Source organism: Motacilla alba, chromosome 11 (assembly GCF_015832195.1).
Source record: "Motacilla alba alba isolate MOTALB_02 chromosome 11, Motacilla_alba_V1.0_pri, whole genome shotgun sequence".
Classification (NCBI taxonomy): Eukaryota; Metazoa; Chordata; class Aves; order Passeriformes; family Motacillidae; genus Motacilla; species Motacilla alba.
Window position 1 is genome coordinate 20533939 of NC_052026.1, and position 23373 is coordinate 20557311.

At 49.6% G+C, this 23373-nt stretch overlaps 1 protein-coding gene and 1 long non-coding RNA gene across 7 annotated transcripts in view; one reads left to right on the top strand and one right to left on the bottom strand.

Moving 5' to 3' along the window:
• Positions 1-23373, top strand: part of ZFHX3 (zinc finger homeobox 3) — a 385515-nt gene that overhangs the window by 183753 nt on the left and 178389 nt on the right. For 5 of the 6 annotated variants that reach the window (XM_038147757.1, XM_038147759.1, XM_038147761.1 and 2 more), the window contains one exon: positions 12223-12333. The gene's annotated coding sequence lies outside the window, so the exon portion shown is untranslated. Of the gene's footprint in view, positions 1-12222; positions 12334-15502; positions 15524-23373 lie in introns of those variants that run through there. The other variant, XM_038147763.1, reaches the window with a different exon arrangement.
• On the bottom strand, positions 15912-19082 carry LOC119705425. Its single transcript, XR_005258225.1, has 2 exons — positions 16889-19082; positions 15912-16565 (listed from the first exon to the last, which is right to left on the bottom strand). It is a non-coding gene; the product is annotated as an uncharacterized LOC119705425 (long non-coding RNA).

The window sequence follows — 23373 nt, forward strand, 5'->3', positions numbered from 1 at the left end:
CTTTAGGGCAGTGGATGCCCTTTGCAAGCTGTGCCCACATGCAGGTGCAAGGGAGCCACTGCTGGGGACTTTTCTTCATTTTACTCCCTGTAAGTCACAAGAAACCTCTGAATTTCAGGCCCCTGTTGGCAGGACGTGCATGGCTCCCTGGAAGCACATTTAGGCTGGATCTGTTGGATTTCCCGTCTTTGGGATCTGTCGTCGTGCCCAGTGTCACCCTCTGCCACGTACCGTGTTCCCAGGCTGACACAGCTCCAAAGAGCTCCTTTATGTGGAGGGAGCAGTGGATGATTAGGGAGGTTATGTGGACACTGGAATTGAAGCTTAGAGCCAGGATGAGAGGGCTGAAAGAGGCAAAAAGAAGGATTTAGCATATTTTTAATTAAAATAACAAGCTGAGACCTGTCACTACATAGATTCCTTTGTATCCAGAGTTCCTTTCCCTCTTTTCATCTTTGACTTTTTAGATTAGGCACTCTCAGAGCAGGGATCACACTTTCCTCTGATCTGGAAAATGCCTGGCATGCTTTGAGGGCTGGCATTGTCTATGCAATAATGAAATAACCACAGTTTTGGTCTCATTGCTGTCTAACTCCTATCTGCCATCTTCATGAGATAGTTAGCGCTTGAAATAATTGCACCTAGCACTTACATTGTACTTTGGGTTGTTCACAAATTAATTCTCATACCACTCTGAGATCAGAACTGGTACAGCCACTCTGTGAATTTGGGATGAACACACAGAGATGCAGCTTTTTCTCCCCAAAAGTGGCGATGCCTGCTGTGTCACAGTGAGCTGCATAAACACAAAACTCATCTCCGTTTGAGCATTTTCTAGTAAGTGGGGCATTAGGAGAAGTGGCTGATCTGTCATGTTCTTTATTTATGTTAAATTAAAAATTAGTAAATTAAGCCAGATTTTGCTCTATTAAACACAGATAGGCTGGTTAAAAGTGACCCTATCAATCAAAAAGGTGATTGTGTCACACGATTTAAAATTTGTTCCAACAGTGGCACAACCCAGAGAAGATCACAACCCAGATCTTCTAAACAAAGCTTGACCCTCCATCCATGTAATTTAGCATAAAACCTTGGAAAGAAGCAAAGCAAACTGAAGTAATTGCAAAATACAAATTTTAATAGACCTAATCCCCAGGAGGATCTCTGTCAGGGGAGCTGAATTTGGATTTGTTTGTACAGATGAGTCTGAATGGCCCTTGAGTGCTGGTATAGAGCTGCTGCCAGGCCGCGCTGGGAGAGGTGGTCCTGGTGCAAACCGGGAGCAGATGTGCTGGTGGAGCCTGGCTGTTTCCTGAGGAATAACCTTCTGCTTCCTGCTTTCCCCTCTCTCACAGTGCCCGCTGCCACGGTCGGTGTGTTGCTGGCTTTGCTCGGTGCTCACTCACTGCTCTGGGCACAACCGCTGTCCATGGACATCCTTCCGCTCCCGTGGATTCCAGCCTCAGCAGGCCACGGGAGGGGAGGAAGCAGAAGTCTGCCACTCAGATCTCTGCCAGTCATTTAGATTTGCCCCTGTTCATTACATATCTACATGAGGTACATCCTGAGCTGTTCTGGATATTGCATTCTCTGTTGGCTGGTGGCACTTTCCTGCCTCGATTCCATCTTTCTGGAGCACCACCCCGGGGCCCCATCAGGCCTCATGTTTCCTCCTTGTGTTTTCACTTTGCCAAATCCAGCCTTATGTGTTGGTGCCACTCTACAACATACGCTGGGTCTGTTATAGCCTCATCTTGGCCTTAGGATTTTACCTTTTCACAGATTCACCAAGGTGGGAATCCAGACGCCTTCCCTGTCTCTCACTGGTGGATGCTCAGCTAAGTGAGATTCAGCTAACATAACTTTGGTTTTCGTATCATATTTCTTCCTTTAAACTACTTGCAACTGCTTACAAATTTATTAATCAATTTCCACGTTCCCTGGGCACAATTCACAAGGACTTTGCCACCCAGGTGTGCACCCTGTGTCTGAGACCACCAATGTTTGATTCTGATCACACCTCTCTTCTGCGTCACGTTCCATTGCAGACGGCTTGGTCAGACTGTCCTGCGTTTTCTTTTCTGAAGCTTTCAGACATGACTAGTTTTGCCACTTAAGTATTTTCATCCCTCTGATTAGAGGTTTTGTTCTGTTTTAATATTTGTCAAGCACTAATGGTCACTGGGTGTTGCTTTTAATTGTAACATCTGCTCCAGCTGTAGAGGAGTAGAAATAGTCTCAGCTGTGTGCATAGGTCAAAGACTTGGCCACTTTTTCTCTAAAGTGAGTCCAGGCAACTTATTTCTCCAAAGCTGCTGGTCTAAGCCAGCACTTTTATTCCGGAGATGAAAGGTGAGTGCCAGGTTGTGGGGCTGCCGAGCCTCTCCATCTCCTTTCCCCATTAGCAACTGGGAGCGGAGCGGGCAGGTGGAGCAGGCTGAGCGTGCCTTTGCAACACCACCTAAAATCACGTTTGATTTGCTCCCTTTGATGGTATGTTCACAGTTATCTTGCCACGACTCTGATCTTCTCCAGCTGCATGGCCCTTTAAATCCCCCATTTCAAATAGGAAGGAGAAAGCGATTTGGTGGAGCCCTTCCCATCCTTCGGATCCGTGCTCTTATTAAGGCTCATATCTATTACTTTCTTCCTTTCTGAAGGAGTCAGCTTGATTCAGTACTTTTGGGACTTGGTGACATTAATGTATCTGTTTTATGTAACACGGAGTCATTATTAACAGAATCCTAGATCATAAAAAAAGGGCTAACGAGAGACAAGGAGGGTTTTTCCCCTTGAAGCTCGTAGCAGCGGTGCCGCGGAGAGGCCGGGGTCAGGGAGCCGCCGCCTGATTGGGCGCGCGGCCGCCGCAGTGGCATTTCTGCAGTTTCATCAGAAAGTCTAAATAATCCATGTGAAAGCCCAGGGTTATTTACAGGAGACAGATCCGTGCTGCCAGAGCCGGCGAGGCACCGGAGCAGCGCCTTGGCTCTGGGTGTTTGTGCCGGGACACAGCTCCTGCTGCTCCCTCGAGCTGGGCAGGAGCTGCAGTCACGGACACAGGAGTCAGAGAGTGTTCAAAAGAGACCAAGAAATGACCTGAGGAGGGCAAAGTGGCAGGGACCCAGGGGCTGCTTAGTGCTGCTCTGGGAAGGAGTAAGGGTGGGAACCTATCACTGATGTGTGCACTGCAGGGCAGGGCTGCTGCTCCCCTCTGGCACCCCAACTGCTCTCCCAACACGGAACCGTTCCCTGACGAAAACTCTTCATTTTCTGTGTTTGAGCACAGGTTGCCCCTAAGCCAGGAGAAGAAATTGGAGCTGAACTTGTGGGTCTCAGAGGGCTCTGACCCAGAGAACCTGCAGTGAGAAGGGGCTGAAGTAGCTGTGGAAGCTTTGGTAGTCTCCCCATCCTGGAATCACAGAATCCCAGACTGGTTTGGGTGGGAAGGGCTCATCTCACTCCACCCCTGCCATGGGCAGGGACACCTTCCACTAGCCCCGGTTGCTCCCAGCCCCGTCCAGCCTGGCCTTGGACGCTTCCCAGGATGGGGCAGCCACAGCTGCTCTGGCAAATGTCCTTTGGGATTGTCCAGTACCTCAGAAGGCTGGCAGGAAGCAAGCAAGCTGTGTCAGAGAGATTACCAGCCAATCCATTTGGTTGGGATTAGAATTTAATAATTTTTTTCTACCTTCAAGTTTTAAACTTATTTACAGGGAGCTGGAATGCCTCCTTTGCTGTTTATGTCACTGTTTTAATATTTTTCCTTTTCTTAGTAAGTAGTTTTGTTTTATATAAATTGACACATGGGTATTTGGGGAGGGGGAAGACTATGGATGTTTCCTTTATGGTTTTATTAAAGAATCACACACTCTTATAAAATGACATAAAAGAAACAGCAACTACACCATGCACAGCATGACCAGCTCCTTTCCACATGTTGGGTGATCATTGTGACGTGGTTCATGTCTTTGGCACGTGGCAGCACAGCCCCAGAGCCACAGCCCTGTCTCCTGAGCCTGCACAGCCACACGCTTGGGGCTCGCTGGGTCACCTCCCTGCCCAGGGATCCAGCAGGGATGTGTGGGGTTTTTCAGAGCATACCATGGCCCAAACCTAGAGGTCAAACTGGTGAAATCCTGAGATGCTCCCATCTGGGAAGTCTGCAGACTCTGAGAGCCACTCAGAGCTGATGCACTCAGGTGAGGTGCTGAGCTGGTTTCTAGGTTAGGAACACCAAACCCAGGTCCATCCTGCTCTCTTGATTTAGAATGAATTTTATTATTAATTTTAAATATTAAGTAAAACAAACCTCTTGGATATTTCCTAAGTTACACGTCAGTTACACCAAAGGTTTGACAGACAAACTCTTGACTATTGCTCTCTTCTGCACACGTTAGAATTCTCTTTTATATCTGTTTTCTTCATTCTGTTCCTGAAAGGAGAATAGTCATGAGCACAGGAGCTCCCCCTCATCTGGGGGAACTGGAATCAGGACACGTGTTGTCAGGAAACCACCTCTCTTGCTGGTTCATGACATTTTGCAGCTGGCTGAGATCTTAGAGCAGTGCCTGGGCTTCCTCTCTTCCCTCTCAGCAGTTCTCCTTGCGAGGCATGATGTAGGGAATTAATCTGCTGTAATTCTGCTCTTTGCAGAAACCAGATTTATGCCCAAGGAAGGACAAGCCTGCAGCTGCGCTTGCCATGGGGACCACTCCCAGATGGTGTTTGGCTTCGGAGCTCCGTGGCCAGGCTGGGATGTGAGCCCAGGCCCTGAGATGCCACAGTCGGGAGCAGGGCTGGGTGTAGGTACCTGCGGGGTTGGAGGGGATGGGAAATAAAACCCCTGTCGTGGCTATGAGTTGAGCTCCCCAAAGTGCAGGTTTGACACAAATATGTACAGAGTATTAAAACTGATCTAGTTCCTGATTTCCTTGGAATTCTGGTTTCTGAAATTCAGTGCTTTCCACCACACCCACAAGCAGTGGGAAGGATTTTTAACAGAAGGCTGAGCTGCTATGGCTGTGAACAGGAACTCCAAGGAAGCCACCGAGCTGGATGAATAAAACCTTCCCAACAAAATCTTGGGTCACCAGCTCTAGGCTTGGGTAAGAAGGTGGAAAACCCCTGTCAGAACCCAAGTGTGGGCCCCAAACCCAGCCCTTGGCTGAGTTTGCAAATGGCTGCATTGGTTCTCTGGGCAAAGCACACCCAGAGCTGCTGGATGTGTTCAGTGTGAGTCCTTCTTTCAATTTGCTTTGAGATTAGACTTGGCCACAAGGTCACAGCCTAGGGGGAAATTTTGGAACAATTTTCAAAGCAGCTAATTTGGACATTTTTCAAGTATTTAAATGCAAATACAAATGAATAAATAATTTATGCTTGCTTTAACTGAAAAATATTTTAGGTTAAGAATACATAAATTGTCCCACATTTAGTATGGGCTGTCTATGGAGCAGCTGGCAGCTGGGAAAAGCAAGTTGTAAACCTGGGAAAGGGGCCACGTAGTGCTCAGTACCTTCCCAGTTGTGTTTACCTTTGTATCTGTTGCTTTGACTGGGCTGTTACAGAGCGAAGGAAACCGTGACAGTACAATAATATGCACTTAAAAAAATATTATAGAACCTATTACAACGTTGTTTAAAAATCATTATTATATTGTAATGGAGTTAAATGCTGTGTTTATGTAAGGCTTTAATTCCTGAGGAATTCCAGACTGTGGGGCCAGGCTGATGTGACAAAGTACTGAACTCAGAGACATGTGTGTGTTCATTGCAGAGCAAAGGCTCCTGCAGGGACCCAGACATAGAGGGAAATAATTTATTTTCAGAAAAACAGTTTTTAAAAGTTTGCAAAGCTATGTTAAATGGAAGAGATTGAATAAAAGTGAAGATATTTTAGAAAAATTAGAAGAAAATAAAATCACTACATTTTTTTAGCAAGGTTTTCTTTTGAAACAGAACTTTTTTAAAAACCTCACAGTCCAAATGAAAAGTTTTGCTTGTGTCAAACTAAATATTCTTATAAAATTCAAAATATTTGTTGGTTTTTCTTCAGGAATATGAATGTTTCCATTTAACATGGAGCCCTCCTTTCAGGGTCTGGGTTGGATGGCCAGGCACTGAGCCAGAGCAAGGCAGTGGATTCAAATCCCCATGTCCAAGAGGGATGGGGCTGTACCAGGGCTCCCTGGGCTCAGTATGAGCAGGTGCTGGGGGTGTCCGTGAGTGCCCTGCCCCTTTTCCAGCCGTGCCATTCCCTCCACAGGGCCAGCACAGCCGTGGGTCTGGAGCTGTGAGCAGCCCTGTCAGTTACACTGCCCCGAGTCCCTTCATCTCTCCAAGGAGCTCCTCTCCTCTCATCTCATCTCATCATGCTCGTTACCTCCTGTAGCATCTCCATCCCAATCCTACTCTGGAGTGGAGAGTAAATAGGGCGTTGTGGAGTTTTTTTTCCTACTTTTATTCTCTTTAGGTTCAAATGGAGAACAAAAGGCTCTGGGGAAACATTAGAGCCCCTTCCAGTGCCTGAAGGAGCTTAAGAGATCTGGAAAGGGACTTTGGACAAGGGCTTGGAGTGACAGGGCAAGGGAAAATGGCTTCCCACTATCAGAGGGCAGGGATAGATGGGATATTAAGAAGGAATCTTTCCCTCAGAGGGTGGTGAGGCCCTGGCACAGGTGCCCAGAGCAGCTGTGGCTGCCCCTGGATGCCTGGAAGCATCCAAGGCCAGGCTGGACAGGACTGAGGACCCTGGGACAGTGGAAGGTGTCCCTGCCATGGCAGGGGGTGGAATGAGATGGGCTTTAAGGTCCCTTCCCACCCAAAAAGTTGTGTGTTTTCATGGTTTGTTATTGTCAGGAAACAAAACCCCAGTGATTTTGGTGACAGGGTGTGAGTTTGGGAGGTCCTCAGACCTCCTCGTGGTCCTGAGGAGCCATGCAGAGGGACACCAGAGCTGTGTGAGGAGACTGGTCCTCCTGCTGCAGGCTTCCCCATAACCGGGGGGAGAATCAATCTCCTCCTGGCTCCTGCTCCTCCATGTAAGCCAGAGTGTGTGCGGTGCCAGAGGTGACTCCACTTGTGTCCTGTGTGTGTTGGAGGGCAGGGGATCTCCTGCCCATCAGCTCGGGCTGGAACACGGCGCTGGCTGCTCAGCAGGGTCCTGGGGGAACCCAGCGAGTCTCAGGCTTGGGATGAAAAACAAAGACTGATTTAAAATAGCGGTGCCAGAATCCTAACAAGATTATTTAACTTTTAAGGGGGGGTGGGAGAACATTTTTTCATGCATTTTTATTGATTTTCAGTATCGTACAAAACCCAGCCATGTGCAGCAGTAACACAGGAAAAGATACAATCATTGAAAAGCAATTACAGCTCCAGCAGCCAGCTCTGGGCCGTGGCTGCTCACCCAGCCCCTCGCTCCTGCTCAGGCCCCCTTACAACCAGGACTTCAAATGTACCGATTCCACGTCCTGCTGCAGTGCTCTGCTGGGGGATTTCCTCCTGGAGGTGCTGGGGATGTCGCTTTCCCCTCCGGCCTCGGTGGCTGTTGGTCCATCCTCTTCCCAAGCCAGGAGGCCGAGCACGACTGGACCCAGAGAGGCCCCAGCAACCAGAGCAGCTCCTTGTCGTACAATCCCAGAATGGTTTGGGCTGGAACGGACCCCAGAGCTCATCCTGTCCCACCCCCTGCCCTGGGCAGGGACCTTCCACTATCCCAGGGTGCTCCAAGTCCTGTCCAGCTGGCCTTGCACAGTTCCAGGGCTGGGGCAATACCTGGCCACATCCTGACGTGCCTCAGCCTCTCCAGGGAGGATCTGTGTCCCTTCCTCAGTCCCTCACAGAGCAACCCCAGTGCTCGATGAATGGCTTCCTTTGCTGCGTGGAGCAGGGCTGTGCTCTGCAATCGACGGTGGGTCTGTGTCAGGGGGACATGGGGACACAGGCCCAGCCATGTGTGTGCCAGCCCCCCTAAGCCATGGAGTGTAACAGCCAAATAACCAAAAACCTCTCTAGCATTGTGAAAGTTTTATGGTCATTTTTCCAATTACATAATAGAGTTCATAATCTGTTATGAATTAGCATAAATCAGAATCAGCCCACAATTAGGAAAATAAGTTAAATTGCATTTTGTGAAGCATTGTTCTGTCTGAACAGTTTGCTCTCATGCTGCTAACCTGACAAATTTGGTAATTCACAGCATCCTCCTTGAAATCAGTTGGAATTGCTGGGGTTTATCAACAGCCTGTACATACAGGTTACAGCAGCCTTGGGTGCTGCAGAGGGGCTGGTTCCAGGAAAGCAGTGTCCTTCGAAAGCCAAACTGCTGAGTCTGTGTAAGGTTGGCTATTGGGAGAAATTCCTTCCTGGGAAGGGCTGTCCAGGGCAGCAGTGGAGTCCCCATCCCTGGAGGGATTTAAAAAACGTGTGGATGGGGTACCTGGGGACGTGGGGCAGTGGTGGCCGTGGCAGTGCTGGGGATGGCTGGACTCAATGAGCTACGGGGCCTTTTCCAACCCGAAGGATTCTGTGATTCTTCTGAAGGGGATCGCCTCCCAGAAATGTCAGAACATCACCAGCTTAGCAACAGAGTTTGTGGATGTTTTGGCCATCATCATGGTATCCCCAGATCCTGTCAGGAGTGATGTTCAAATGACAACAGGAGACAAGGAGCAGCAACGAGCATGTTTTCATCCTGCTGCGGCTGGCTCCGTGGGAGCTGCCCGGCTACGGCTGCGGCTGCTGGGCAGCGGAGGGGCTGGCACAGGGCAGCAGGGCTGCCTCCGCTCTCATCTCGGCCATTCCCAATGTCCTTCGTGTGCCCAGGGAGCGCAGCGGGTGCAGGAGGGCTGTGTCCCTGCTGCTGGCTCTGGGCAGTGGCCGGGCGGGAGGGACGTGCTCCGGAGCAGCGATGCAGCCTTGGGGTGTCAGCTCCTGGCCACCGCGGGTTTCTGTAAACTTGCGGGTTCCTGTGCCGGGGCAGGGAGTGTGGCAGAGCCCCTCGCCTGGCTCGCTCACGCACACGGCATCCTTCGGGTCAGGCCTGCGGCTCCTGCCTCCTCCAGCACCTCCACGGGTATTTCTGACAAAGAAAGAGTCCGTGAGCCCTCACTTCTGAAACAAAGGCCTAATGAAAGGGTCGGGCTGCCCCGGCTGGCAGCGGCTGTAATTCTTGTCAGGGTGTGACATGCCCATCCTCTCGAATTAGCGCGGGGCACCAGGAATTCGGCACGGTGCTAATTGCCATCAGACGGGAACAAGTGGCCTCAGTATGTGGGCACGTGGTGGGACAAAGGGAGCCCCGAGCCCCCGGCCCGCCAGGGGCAGGTGCTGCCCGCCCTGGGCAGGCCTCGAGAACCCCCCCTTGTCTCCTTGCTGGCGAGAAGGACTCGGGTTTAATTTAGTGTGGGCTTTGTCTGATGCTCTTTCTTTGCCATACAGGAACTCAGCTGGGGCAGAGTCAAGGCAGCTGCTGCTGGAGAAGCTCCCTGCCATGCTGGGGAAGCTCCATGCCATGCTGGGAAGGCTCCATGCCATGCTGGGAAGCTCCCTGCCATGCTGGGGAAGCTCCCTGCCATGCTGGGGAAGCTCCATGCCATGCTGGGAAGGCTCCCTGCCATGCTGGGGAAGCTCCCTGCCATGCTGGGGAAGCTCCCTGCCATGCTGGGAAGGCTCCCTGCCATGCCAGGAAAGCTCCCTGCCAGCTTCAGCGGGGCAGGAGGGATTCCCATGTCATTCTGGAGTCCAGGAGAGGAGCTGGCAGGGCCAGGCAGAGGGACAAGCTTCCTCCCAGCAGAGTACCCTTTCCAGAAAGCAGTCCTTTTGTGACAGCTTCAGAACCATTCTCTCCATCCGCCCCACCCAGGGGACATGGCCTGTGCCCCCAAGGTGACACCCGGAGCGGGGCAGTGAGCCATCTGCAGGCACATTCCTGGGCAGGGCACGAGCAGCTTCAGCAGCCCTGCCCACCTGCATCCCAGAACAATGAAAGGGATTTCATCCTGTTTGCAGTTGGTTTTGGAGGATGATCCTCTGAGGTGGGAGGTGTTTGCAGGGAGATTTCTCACAGCCATGGCAAAGCTTTCTTTCTCTCGTCAGTCAGTCAGAGGGTGGAGTCAGGTACTCACCAGGAACTCGCCTGGTAGTAGCCAAAGGATGTTTGTCACATCTCCAGTGCCAGCTCAGAGACTGGGGGAATCCAGGCTCACAGCGCCCACCAAGGTCCAGCTAATGGAGGCCATTCCGTGGCCCACTACACGGATGGGCACTGGCACCGAGGCTCCAGCCTGGACTCTGGGTGCTTTGGCAGGAACTCTTCTCTCTTAAACTTGACTTTCCTGAAAAACTCTGCGTGTTACCCTCATTATCTGTGCGTCACTTTGCTTTCTCCTCTTGCAAGTTATTAATGACTAAGCTGAAGTAGTGCAGAATTTCTGCTCCATCCCTTGCCAATATTGTGTTTGTGCCCTTTTTTCCCTGTCTTTTTATCAGGAATTCACAGGAAGATTAATCCCTCTTACTCCATGACAGTTTAGTTTCTTTAAGAACCTTTAGTGAGGGATGTTCTAGAAAAGCTTTTAGAAAATCAGATTCCACTGTATCAGCCCAAATCTCCTGTATTAGCAGGGCTGGTTCCTCATCAGACGACTCGGATCTGTGCATATAAACTCTGCTCTTGTCTTTCAGCCTCTGCCCCAGACGTGTTTATTCATTGCTGCTCATTCTGATCAATCCCACAGTTTTCTACCCTTTTGCCTGTTCTGGAAATCAGACTTTGTGCTCTGTCATTCCCAGGCTCACTCCTAAAGCCTTTTGTAAAAATTTGTCACCTTCCAATCCTCAGATGCAAAGGAAGAAAGTTCAGCAGTTTCATATTTGGGCTCCTTGAGGAAGCACTGTCGGCCTCTGGTGATTTGTTGCTCTGGCATATGAACCCTGCTGACCCCTGCATAGAGAACGGCAGTGCAAGGAATTAATTTAATTTTGCTGCTGTGCCCTTATCTTTCTTAATTCCCCCCTTTACTCCTTGCCCATCTATCAGCAGCTCTGGGTGACAGACAGGCTTCCTGCTTTTGTGTTGGAGAAGCTTTTATTAGCTCTACGAACTCTGATGATTGTTCTCCAGACCCTGTTTTGCCTTGCCTTATTGTGGGTTTGCGCTTAGTGTGCTGGGTTTATATCCTTTTCTATTTTTATTGTTTGGAAACAACCTCCATTTCCCTGAAAGTACCTTTTTTATTTCAGATAACTTCCTTTTCCCGTTGGTTTCAACCAAGCGTTGAATGCGTGGTGGTTTAGCCTTTCCCCTGGCGTGTCTCACACATGCTTGTGTCCCACGGTGCTCATAGAATTCCAGGATGGCTTGGGTTGGAAGGGCCTGAACGTTCACCACATCCCACCCCTGCCATGGCAGGGACACCTCCCACTGCCCAGGCTGCTCCAGCCCCAGTGTCCAGCCTGGCCTGGGGCACTGCCAGGGATCCAGGGGCAGCCCCAGCTTCAGGTGTAGAGCACAGGCAGAGCAGCAACAAACTGGGCAATAGCAAACAGCATTTCCTGAGAGCTCTGTCATTTCTAGTTATAAATTCCTGACAGCCACAGATGTGTGAGTGCAGCGTGAACCACCACTGGAATGGGAAAGTTCCTTTCCCAAAAACCTCCTGGCATCAGTTGCACAACACCTCGTGGTCAGCTGCCCAGCCGGGTGCCAAGCTGTGCACCCAAAAGGAGGGCTTTCCTTGGGAAGCAGAAGACTTCTCATCAATCAGGCTGTTTTCCCTGACTCTTCACTGTGTTTGTTTTCCTTACTGATGTCTCTGCTCCCCTGCTGGGAACGTGAGCAGCCAGGGTGGGCTGCTCTGGTTGGAGCAGAGGAGACCACAGAGCTTCTGGCTTTGCTGATGGCCGAGCCAGAGTCTGTGGTACCATGGGGGTTCCTGTGGGCCAAGCCTCCTGCAGGTAGTTGATAGAGTCTTTTCCCTGAGAAGCCAGGAGGCTGGGAGGTGCAGCTTTGCAGTAGGAGGCACAGTATACCTGTCACAGAGGTGCTGCAGGTCAGCCCTCAGTGACAGAGGAGGTGGGATGGCTGGGAATGCTGGCTGAGTTGGAACTGAACACAAAAAATACCAGCGGCTCCATGCTGTATGTAAACTTCTGTTTCTTTTGGTGCATTATTCCAAATCCTTCAAAATATTTTATATACTTCCCATTCTTTTGTTGGCAGGCTCTGATCTGGAGAGTTTGTACTGACTTTGTCTGGTCTGAATAGGAACCATCTCCCCTGCTCCACTCACCGGCACCAGATCCTGCGACATCTCCACGCTTCCACAGTGAGGTAGGAAGACCTAATTTTCATAAGCCTTGCAGAAGTGATTTTGTGTTGGTCGCCCTCCTGGGATATGTAATGTAAATCACCTGGATTAGGAGAGATGTGATTACATGTAACAGAGCTGTTCTCAGGCAGAGTTGAGGGTTCTCTGTGCTCCCTGAGCTGCAGGGTTTGCTCTCTCCTCCTCCTCATGGTGGTTAAATGCCACCTGCCTGAAGTGTTTCTCAGCACCTCACTCGCTGGCCAGAAGTGTTGGCTCCTCTTGCTTTCAATGAAAATGTGTTTTTTGAACAAGACCATCCATAGATTGTATTTTTCCTACATGTCTACAAAGCCTTGCCAGGCTGCAGCTCTGTCTGGGCTGGTGAAGAACCATCAGGGCTCTGTTATTTAATTATTTATGTTGTCCTTAATTGTTAGTTTCTGTCATTAAAGAACAGGCCAAGTGATTAGTGCCCTTGGCTTAATCTTCTTAGCAGGAAAACTGTCCCTTGAACGTCTGTCCTAATCAAACAGCCATAAGGAAGGATGAGGAAAGGGTGAGACTCCTGATCTGGTTCATTTTCCATGGGAATTGGTGAAAGTAAATCATATTTGGATGGCCCGTTACAATTCGTAAATACGAGTTTCCCAAAATGATGGTAAATGATGTGCTGGCAGAGCACACACCTTCCTGAACATGGGACAAATATCCCTTTCCTTCCTCCGGTACCCCCACGTGAGATTTGGCACTGGAAAAATACCTGTGGTCCAAGAGTAGTAATTTCATTAAAAATTCTTTTGTGTGTAAATAGACTTCAGTGAGTCACTGTGAAGTACCTGCTTTTAATATATTTGTATATACTTCATCATTATAAGGTCATTCATAATCTCTGGAATAGTTGGTATTACCAAACTAACCTTGTGTGATACTGGAAGCAATGAAAAGATTAATGGCAGGTGTCAAAAAATACTCATCAGAGTTCCCTATCTTTATGGAAAACTGAGAAATGCAAAATTTGGAGTTGGATTTTTTTCTGTGTATTTAGTTCTTGGGGGGGTTTTATCCTTTAAAGAAGGTTTCTTTCCTCTTTTCTTCCTACATTTTTATCTGAAGTATTTTGTTTACAACACGAGTGCACACTTCAAATTCTTGAGAATCATCAGACTTCTAAATGTAATGGAAACCTTGGGAAATTGTGTGATAGGCAAACTCTCATTTGTGCTCTCAGTATCTCAGAGGATCCTGAGGAAAGCATCTGCTTTTTCAATTCAGTTAGGAAATGTTCCAGGACTTGGTGTTCTTTGAGGGGATGAATAGTGTTCTTCAGGTGTTACAAACTGAATCCAGAGATCTTGTGGAGGAATGGCAATGCTGAAATCCCACCTTCCCTGGGATCAGTGTTTGTGATTTTGATGTGAGAATGAGAGGGGAAGCAATGGATGGGGCACAGAAAGGACAGAAAAGCACTGAGGGGGTGGGACCTGTAAAAGAGCTCCCTTTGAGGCCGATCTGTGTGCTGTTTCCAGCAATGACAGTGGTAGAAAAAGTGGGATTGGGCTGTGGGGTTGCTGCCCACCCTCAGAGCTTCACCAGACTGAGTGGGGCGATGGGGCTGTGAGGAGGTGACACGAACTCCAAAGAAAGCCTGCTACCGGGGGACAGAGGAGAGATGGGTGGTGAGTGCCTCGGGGAGGCTGGGGTGATTGGTTTGAGCATCTTGGTTAATTAAAACTGCAGGGTAAATCGTGTTGAAGGGACATGTACAGGTGATGAAAAGCAAGTGTGAGGGGAACATGGAAGGACCTCACACAAGTGGGAAGAAGATAAGGAGAAAGCCTCCAGAGGGGAATTGCTCTTCTAATGCCCATGGAAAAATTGGCTTTTGTTTAGCAGAATTGTAACTTTTAAATTTGCACAGCTGGTACAAGTAGGGACAATTCTATTTTGCCAAAGGGCAGGATATTGTGAGGCTCATGTGCTTTCAGAAGAGACTCCGGGCCTTAACCAGCTGAGGGAGAAAAATCAGCAATTTTGGTTCTGTGTCAGTAGAACACACTCTGTTCGCTTCCCCTGTAGAAAGGAACTTTCTTCTCTGTGTAGGCAGAATGGTTCTCTTGGACCTAGAATAGACTTGGTCATTAAACTGAAGGCTTTGATTCCAACCTGGTGGGGAAAAGGCCCTTGTTCATACTCTGTGATAGTTTCATAGATGTAATTATGGAGTATTATTTTAATTACCTGTTTAGTGGCTAATTGCTCTTCCATAAGTGCAGAGGAAGGGGAGAACATGGGACCAAGGCTGTATTCCAGGGTGCAAGAGGATATTTGTCACTGTCTTTTAATGCACGTCTTGATCTTCTGGTTTAAGAACATAACGTATTTTTAGTAACTTTCCTCTATTTTATTTCAATACCAAGAAGAATGCCTGGGAATGTGTTGGCAGCTCATCACCTGGGTGATATGCTGGCATATGAGAGACAGTTCTCATGTGATTTTCCAAAATACTTTTTAACCAGCACAAGGCTCTTTCAGAAGCTGCTGTGGAAATGTGGTTTTATTTCAGTGTCTCCAAAACCCATTGGCACCACATCAACAGCCCAGCCATGGTCAGCAGGAACCTGAGCCCACAGCAAACACTTGGCCCTGGCACAGGTGCCCAGAGCAGCTGGGGCTGCCCCTGGATCCCTGGCAGTGCCCCAGGCCAGGCTGGACAGGGCTGGGAACACCTGGGACAGTGGAAGGTGTCCCTGCCCACAGGACATGGGGTGGGACTGGATGAGCTTTGAGGTTCCTTCCAACTCAAGCCATTCTATAATTCTGTGATTTCACCATTATTTGCTGTGGTTATAATTAAAACTTTAATGATAAGGACTGGTGGTAGTTTAGGATAAATTTTGAAAGTTCTTAAGGGATTTAGTTTGTTTATCTAATTGTGGAGATAAAGTCCATTAGAGTAAGATTATCCAGCATGTCTTTACCAGGTACAAATTGGAGAGGTTTCCTCAGACAAGAGTTTGTTGTTGTTGTTGTTTTCCTCACTGAAAAATGTGGACGTGTGGCAGGTGTTGAGAGATTTTCTTCAATTCCTGCAACAGTTACAATCTTTGTGTTGTTTGTCTTTGATTGTTAGCTGATGAAATCAGCTGGAATTAGTGGGATACCTCACTGGACACAGACAGAGCCCTGGAGCCTTTGCCCATGGACCCAGCCAGGGTAAGAGCTGGCTACAGAGTGACAAAGGGGCTGAAGCCCATTTCCCTTTTCCCTGCTAACATTTTTTGCTCCCCAGAGGTACAAATTACAGACTCTTGTAGCTCAGAGAACTGTGCCAGTGACACGTTTTCGGGGGTGCCATGTCGGGGGCAGGGAAGGGTGTCCCCATCTGCACATGTGACCCCACAGATGGGCACACTCAGCCTGGGCATGGAGCTCTGGGGCAGAGGACATTCAGATTTGCCTAGAAATCCTGTTGACAAATACATAAGTTGTGCTTCTGTGATATTCAAAGCCCCCCCACACCACTGACAAATAGAAATCATACAACATAGATTATTTCAGTTGTTCTCTTATTTGATCAGTTCCGATAAAAAGGCCGTGCTTGGAATAAATCTTTTTATTCTCACAACCACGTGACACTTTAGGGGACAGTAACATTTGTGAAATGACCTGTCTAAGAAATAACACAGGAGAGGAAGACACCTGAAGAGCCTGGTGTCAGGTCCAGCATCCCGAGGCCAGGTCCAGGACAGTGGTGGCGCCTGGTCCGTGCCGTCCCCCTGGCCACCACACCTTCCCGTCAGGGCTGCTGCTGAGGGACACTGCTGGGCCCGGGCAGAGGAGCCGTGTGGACGAACCCGAGTGATTTTAAACCTTTACGGGCATTGCAAGTTGTTTCTAATTAGAGCCCATCGAGTACCAGGGAGGAATTCCGGCATTGCCGGCAGCCGGAGCGGGGACAATGAGCACCGAGCTCTCCTTCTGACCAGTCGCTGGTATTTGTTTGAGGCTCTGTAAAGACAATGCTACGACATCTTTACACACACCACCGGCTTTGTAGTAACTGTCTCCTTGGAGCCTTGGCACGGGGAAGGACACGCATGTCCAGGCATTTTCCAGGTGGCAGGATTTCCTCCTCCTCTGCTCCCGGCGCCACGAACCCCCTCCTTTCAGCCCCAGCACCGTTTAAATACATCATTTGTTTTCATTATAGGTTTTTGCATCCCGTCTTTCATTGCTGTTAATGAATTTCTAGGGTCTGATTGGGAAACAAAAGGCAAACACAAACATGAAAAGGGCTCTGACAAAGGAGCCGGTTGAGCTCTGACAGGCTGTGCCCCGCATGGCCAGGCTGCGGGCTGACACCGCCCGGGCAGCGCTGGTTAATATGCTAATCTGCTCGCGGCCGTTTAAGATTCCGCTCAGGTCTGAGCAGGCTCGGCAGCCGGGCGCAGGGACGGGGAAGGAAGGAGGGAAGGAGGGAAGGAGGGAAGGGGTCTCTGCCTGGCACATCCCGGCTCCGCGCCCCGGCCCCGCCGCGCCCGCGCTGCCCTCCGCCCCCCTGGGCACACGCGTACCTACCATCCGCACCATCCGGAAAGCTTTCCGCAAAGCTGGAAAACAGGGAATGTGCAAAAGCCACGTATGATTGGCTCGTTCCTCTGCCTCCGCGTCCCCAAAGATTCCCACTTTAATAGACCATGTGTTTCTGCTGCTGGAGAAGCCCAGAGTGTAACGTGCCAAAATCCAGCAACAATGAAGTCAGACGGAGTTTAGCATCCAAAACAAAGGAACAGCATTTCTGTAGCTCACTGACAACACGGCAGTCACAGGATGGTTTAAATTTCCCTTTATTCTCTCTCCCCACCCAACCTCAGGCCAAGAGAAAGCCAACATTTATTAAAATCCATCCGTTCAGGACAGCAGCTAGATGCCCAGGTTGGAAGGAAAGCTTGCTCCTGGTATTCCCGATGACCGCCACCTTTCCTGTGTGTTTGTGCTGCAATCCCCAGCTGGAGCAAGGGGGTCCTGATTTCCAGAATTAAGGAAGGAATCTATTCCCGAGACTGTTTCCATGGTCAGGTCCATCAGGTCCTGCAGCCACAGGAGAACTTAATTCCTCTGGCTCCCTTTCCTTTGTTTTCATAACGTCACAGTAGTTCTGGAGAGGCGTCTGGAGAATCCTCAGCTCCGGCTTCAGCCAGGGGATTTCAGAAGTTGCGTTTTCAGGGCAGGTCAGATATGGACAAAATCAAGTCTCCACCTGACACATAAGCAGACAAAGCTGTTTACCCTCTGAATTATAGCAGAGCTCCATAGTTCTCTCTTCTGTGGTCTCATGCTCCAAGCAAACTGCTCCTTGCAGTTCTCTCTCCTGGTGCCAAGCACGTATTCCAGCTGCAGCTCGGCAGCGCGGGGAAATTCCTTCCAAGTCCCTGGCAGAACAGTCGGCGCTTTCTCCGGAGCTGCAGGCTTGATTGTCCTTGATTATTTTATTTCTCTGGCTCTGATCCAAGATGTTCCCTGTCATCATTTCAGTGTCTTTTCTCATAATCCCTTTTCTAAACATCATCAACAATTAACTGATTCTCTCATATCTACAAACACATGCACACACACGCAGGCGCGCGCGCACACTCCACCGAGCCTCATCAGGGTCTTTTTTGCCTTTAAGTATAAGAAATTACAGCTTCTCATTAGCTGAAGAGCATGTTTTGAAAGGCTTTGTGTTTACTCACTTTGCAAGTGATGCTGGCGCTTTTAATTATTCTCCTTTTGCATATCATAAGCGAGCAGCGAGCTGCTCCAGCCAGCCCGGGCGACGCGTATTCCCAGGAAGGCAGGAGGAAGGGATCGCGTTTTACCTCACTGCTGCTGCTTTCTTCCCTTTCTGTCAGCCAGCCAAGGAATCCCCCCAAAGCTCTTACGTAGCAGATACCAAAACCGTGAGTCACTTTTCACTCCCGAAGCAATAAGTCCATCGCATCCCTGTGCAGAAGGGCGAGCACAAGGTTGGAATCTCTCCAGGCTGCCGGCGTGCCCCGGCACCAGTTCTCCAGCGGTGACTTTGTTTTTCCTGCTCTCGCTTTTTCTCCTCGGCTCTCCGTCTCTTCATTCCCTTTCATGCCATTCCCATTTTCTTCCTTCCTTCCTCTCCATCCGTCTCCATTGCTGGCAGCAGCAAACCCAGCCAGATCTGGGTCTCTCTTGCCTTCTGTAGGGCTTTTTCCTCCTCTTTTTCCCTCCCTGTATCTGCTGCAGCCTTTGGCTGCTCACTCTGCCAGGTTGGATCACCAAAGACACACGACTCGCTCACAATGAATAATCAATACAGATATTGATCTGCGGAAAATGTTTGTAAATTCCTGAAAGGGGAATCGGGAACAGCGGGACAGGGAGGCTTGTGGGGGACGACAGGGTGCTCCAGGCTGCAGGCAGCGCCTGGCCAGAGCCCGCATCCTGCCGCCTCCGAGGTGACGGGTGCTGGAATGCGCGCGGGCGGCGGCGGGTGTGTGCGGGGGCTTCTGTATTTTCATTTCTCTACAGCTGCTTCCCCCGAAGAATCGGGAGGCGAGCAGCTGAGAGGCCCCGTCGGTGCCATGCCTTGGCTGCGCTCCAGCACTGTTTTGTTTCCATCATCACACGCCACTTTGAAATTTGCATAAATACAAGGGTTATTTTCCCTCGTGCCTCCAAAAAGGTTTAAGAAGGTGGGAAAGTGTTTCCATAAGGAGAGATGGCTGGGTTTAGTCACCGTTTTCAGGATTTACTTTCTAATCCATGTGTTTGTAAGAAAGGGAGCCAGAGATGAAAATAAAGGGCAATAAGAAGGACATGGAGAAGACAGAAAAGCTGATTGAACGTAGAAGAGCCTTTGGTAGCAGAAAAAAACCCTGTTCTCTAGTGGGGACCTGCGTGTGTTTGGTTTATGTGGGTGGAGAGCCAGGTCAGAGCTCTCCATCCAGGACTCTTCCCATCTCCCTGTGGACAGGTCTGCCCTGGTCAGGAGCTGGGGGTGATCATGAGGTTAAGATTCTGTGAAGGCTGGAGTCAGACCATCTAAGAGCATCCTGAGCCTGTCCTCAGGAGCCACCTCCCGCCTGCCCACCCTTCATCTGACGGCCTGTGTGGTGTGTGGAGCACGTGTGTAGCCTGTGACATTCGCCCAGGTTGCTCCTGGCGTGGTCAGCCTCACTTGTGGTTGTGGTCCTTGTTGTGTCTCTTCCACCTCATCTCTCTGGTTTTCTGTCCTTCTGGGGAAAGGCATGAACAGAAGGTGTCAATAGACACAGTATTGGGATCATTGAGTATTCAGCTCCTTTCTAGTGTTTGAGGTCAGCAATGGAGACCCCAGGGACTGCTGAGGGGGGCCATGGGGTGTCTGCAACACCAGCCAGACCAGGCGGCCGTGCAATGCCATGGTGGTACCCCGGCCCAGGGCTGCCCGAGGTGCTGCTGGCCAGAGCAGCCGGGGGGGTTCTGGGACAGCTCCTGGCCAGGTGCAGCCCGTTCTGCCCTGTGCCCCCAGGCCCACCCCCACAGCCCCATGGGTGTGCACAGCCCCATGGTGTGAGCACAGCCCCGTGGGTGTGAGCACAGCCCCAAACACAGCCCCATGGGTGTGAGCACAGCCCCATACACAGCCCCGTGGGTGTGAGCACAGCCCCATGGTGTGAGCACAGCCCCATGGGCGTGAGCACAGCCCCATACACAGCCCCCTGGGTGTGCACCCACGCCCTCCCTGCTCTGCTGCACGGCTGCCCCACGCCAGTGGCCCTGGGCACCCCACGATAGCCATCTCGGGCCAGGATGCAATTCCCGCAGATGCAATTCCCGTGGCTGCCGGCTTTATCAGCCCACGCCAGCAGCGAGGAGGCTGAGCGCCTTCATTCTCTCTCCAGCTCCTGATTAGCTCCTGCAATCCAATTAGCAGAGGCATTTATATCACAAGGGGCTGAGGTGCCCCTGCTCATCACGGCAGCTCAGAGCCAGTCATAAATTCTCCCGACACTACATCTTTCCTGTGACATGGATTAATTACAGCTCTGGGCCTCCAGGAGCAGGTTTGCAAATGAAGGTGCCCATGCAATAAGAGTTAGGGAAGACAAAGCAGGAGTTTCCTGTCCGTGAGGGCTGAGGGGGCGACGCACAGGGTGGCCCAGGGCGGGGGCACCTGTGGACGAGGGGCTGGGGGCAGGTGGGCTGAGCAGGAGCTTTATTAACTGAGGTTGGCTGGGGGACGTTATGAGTCTGTGCCTGTGGCCATAATGAGAAATTCCTCATAACCTCCCTTTGTATGCTCTGCTGCAGTGCAGATGCTGAGAGTGAAGCTCCAGGAGCCTTAATAAAATTACATTTTCCCACTTGAGATGTTGCAGGCGCTGGCCAGTGGCGCAGCTTGGAGAGACGAGTGCGGCGCTGGGCCCTTGGGAGGATTTGGCATTGCGGGGATCGGTGCTGCTCTCAGGGGCATGGCCACCTTCTCTCTCCTCTTCACACCAACTGCTTTTCTCTGATACTTCTGCTCCTGAAATAGCCGTTTCCTGGCTCGCTTGTGTCAGCCCTGCTCCCCCCAGGCCCTCTGGCCGTGGTGTCAGCCCCACAGAGGCAGGATTCACTGCAGCGCTGGGAGCAGGCTGGAAACAGGTTATGGGAAAGCACCCAGGAGGGCGACGGGGCTGGGGACGGTTGTGTCCTCATACGCCTGCGTGCCAGTACCTGGCTCTGCAGCTCTGTGTTTCTCCTCCACGCTGGTGCCCATCCAGCAGCTGATTCTGCCCTTGGGTACCCCGTGAGCGCTCACCCCTTGCTACATCTGCGTGGCTGTTCCTGTGGGCACACGTCTGTCACAGTCTGCTGAGCTGGGCCTACACCAGCCTTGGATCTGTTTGCCCAATCATGTGCCAATTTAACAATTCATCTAAGTTCTCCATCCATCAATCAGTTTTTAATTTATGTAGCAGTCAGTGGTTTTGTTATGTTTCCAGGCGTTTCTCTCTTGCTTGTTATTGAAATATAATTACTTAAGAAATCCACAAACTTACCTTTGAAATGCATGGGTAGATGGGAATTTTAAAGACACAAGGATGCATATTAAATTTAGTAGCATGTCAGCTCTATTTGATCTATTTACTCTGGGCTGCTGACAGATCTTCTGTGTAAGCAAATGTGGTTCCTGCTGATAAAAGGGGCTGGGTTGGGGTTTGTTTGTTTGTTTTTAACAGTGTCCAAAATACAGCCATGCCTGTGGAACAGTCATTCTCCCATCGAAGGGAAATATTGGCTGATCTTTCAAAACAAGAAATCTTTTTGCTTTGGTATGATAACAAATCCCGCGTTTCCTGACCAGCACAATCATTGTTTGTGGTCACACAAAAGAACTCATTCCCCAGCTGATCTCTGCCACAACCTGCAGCTGGACAACTCCAGGGCTGAGGTGGGTTGACATGGGAAGAGACAGATCATGAGCCACTTACCCATCTCACAGATCCCTGCTCAGCTGAGGTTTGTACATCAGTATTTACCATACAACCCCAGAATGGTTTCGCTTGGAAGGGATCTTAAAAGTTCATCCAGTTCCAACCCCTGCCATGGATGGGCAGGAACACTTTTCACTAGACCAGGTTGCTCATTTATGCTTTTATATATATATTTTTATATATATATATATATATATATATATATATTTGTATTTTAAAAGCTGTAACAGCAGCTCCATGGCTGAATTTGGGGATGGGATCACCAGGCTGTGAGATGCCAGTATTCTCTCTGATCAGTCAAGACTGTGGATCTCAGACAGAGCTGAGGGTTTGGTCCTGTCTAAGATTTCCTTTGCTTTGCTCATTTTTGCATCCCACACCTGATGTGCCATTGCTTTGGTGAGACTTGTTGTTGCTGCACATTTGTTTTCCTGAGTACAGCCAGGAGTTTTCATTTACTACTCTGTAGTTCGACTTCTACAAAGACTTCCACATTCTAGTGGGCCATAAAATGCCGCTGAAATTAGTTGTTTTTAACAAAAGTCTGACATGAGCTTCCCTCCTGATCTGAGTGAAATGGCTAAATGATCTTCTTGCAACATAACATTTTTGTAGTTATTTTCTTGATTAAAACGGCTTGAAAATGTTTTGTCAAATTTCCCTTCTGACCCTCACAAAAATGTCATTTAAACAAAACTGATAAAACACCTCCCTACAAACATTCTTGGCATTTTTCCCAGAGCTACTCAAAGCCAGTCAAGGTGTTTTGTTTCTGTATGTTGTCTGGTTTAAGATTTTTGTTTCAAGTTTACTTTTTTCCCAAGTTTTCATACGATTTGTCACATTGCCCTGTGTGTTCCCCGACGGAGCTGTTTAACTTCTGATGATGAGATCAATGAAGCACTTTTTAACAAAAAAGCACTTTGATGCTTTTTTAATGGAAAGAGAATTTTAAAAACAGTATCCAAGTGATGTCAAAGCAGAATTTGTGGAAATTCTGCTTTAAAGAAGCAAATTAAGTTTGGGTTAGCGGGTTTGGGATCAGAAGAAGTCGTAGGGGGTGTGCAGTCACCTCTGGGATCCTGGCTGATCCCACAGCACCTTCACCAGAGCCCTGTTTCAGTCCTTCCCTTGGGAAACCTCATCCTCAGCCTCAGCAGATGAGACCTGGCTCATTTCTGCCCCCTTCGAGGTCCCTGCTGCAGCAGCCTGCCCCTGCCTTCCCTGGATTTCAGAGGAGCTGCCGGCCCTGGCTGTGTGCAGGTGGACTCCGAGGTGATCCCTCCGTGGAAGTCGTGCTGCACCCGCAGCTCCATGCACCATCACGTTCTTAGTACAAGTGTTCTCTTCCTGATGGGTGACTCTATTCTTTTATAAAATTGTCCTGCTCCAATTCTTCCTGAAAAATACAGTTTAGAGGGAGTATTGTCAAAAATTCTGTCTCTCTCTGTACTTTATTATCCCCTCATTTTTTTTGTCATTTAACTCCAATTATGGGATGCTAAGTGCTTTTGGAAATTTCATTGTTAATATCTTCTTACAGTGCTATTAACGTAAATCAACGTTAATAGTGTCCCAGCAAGTATA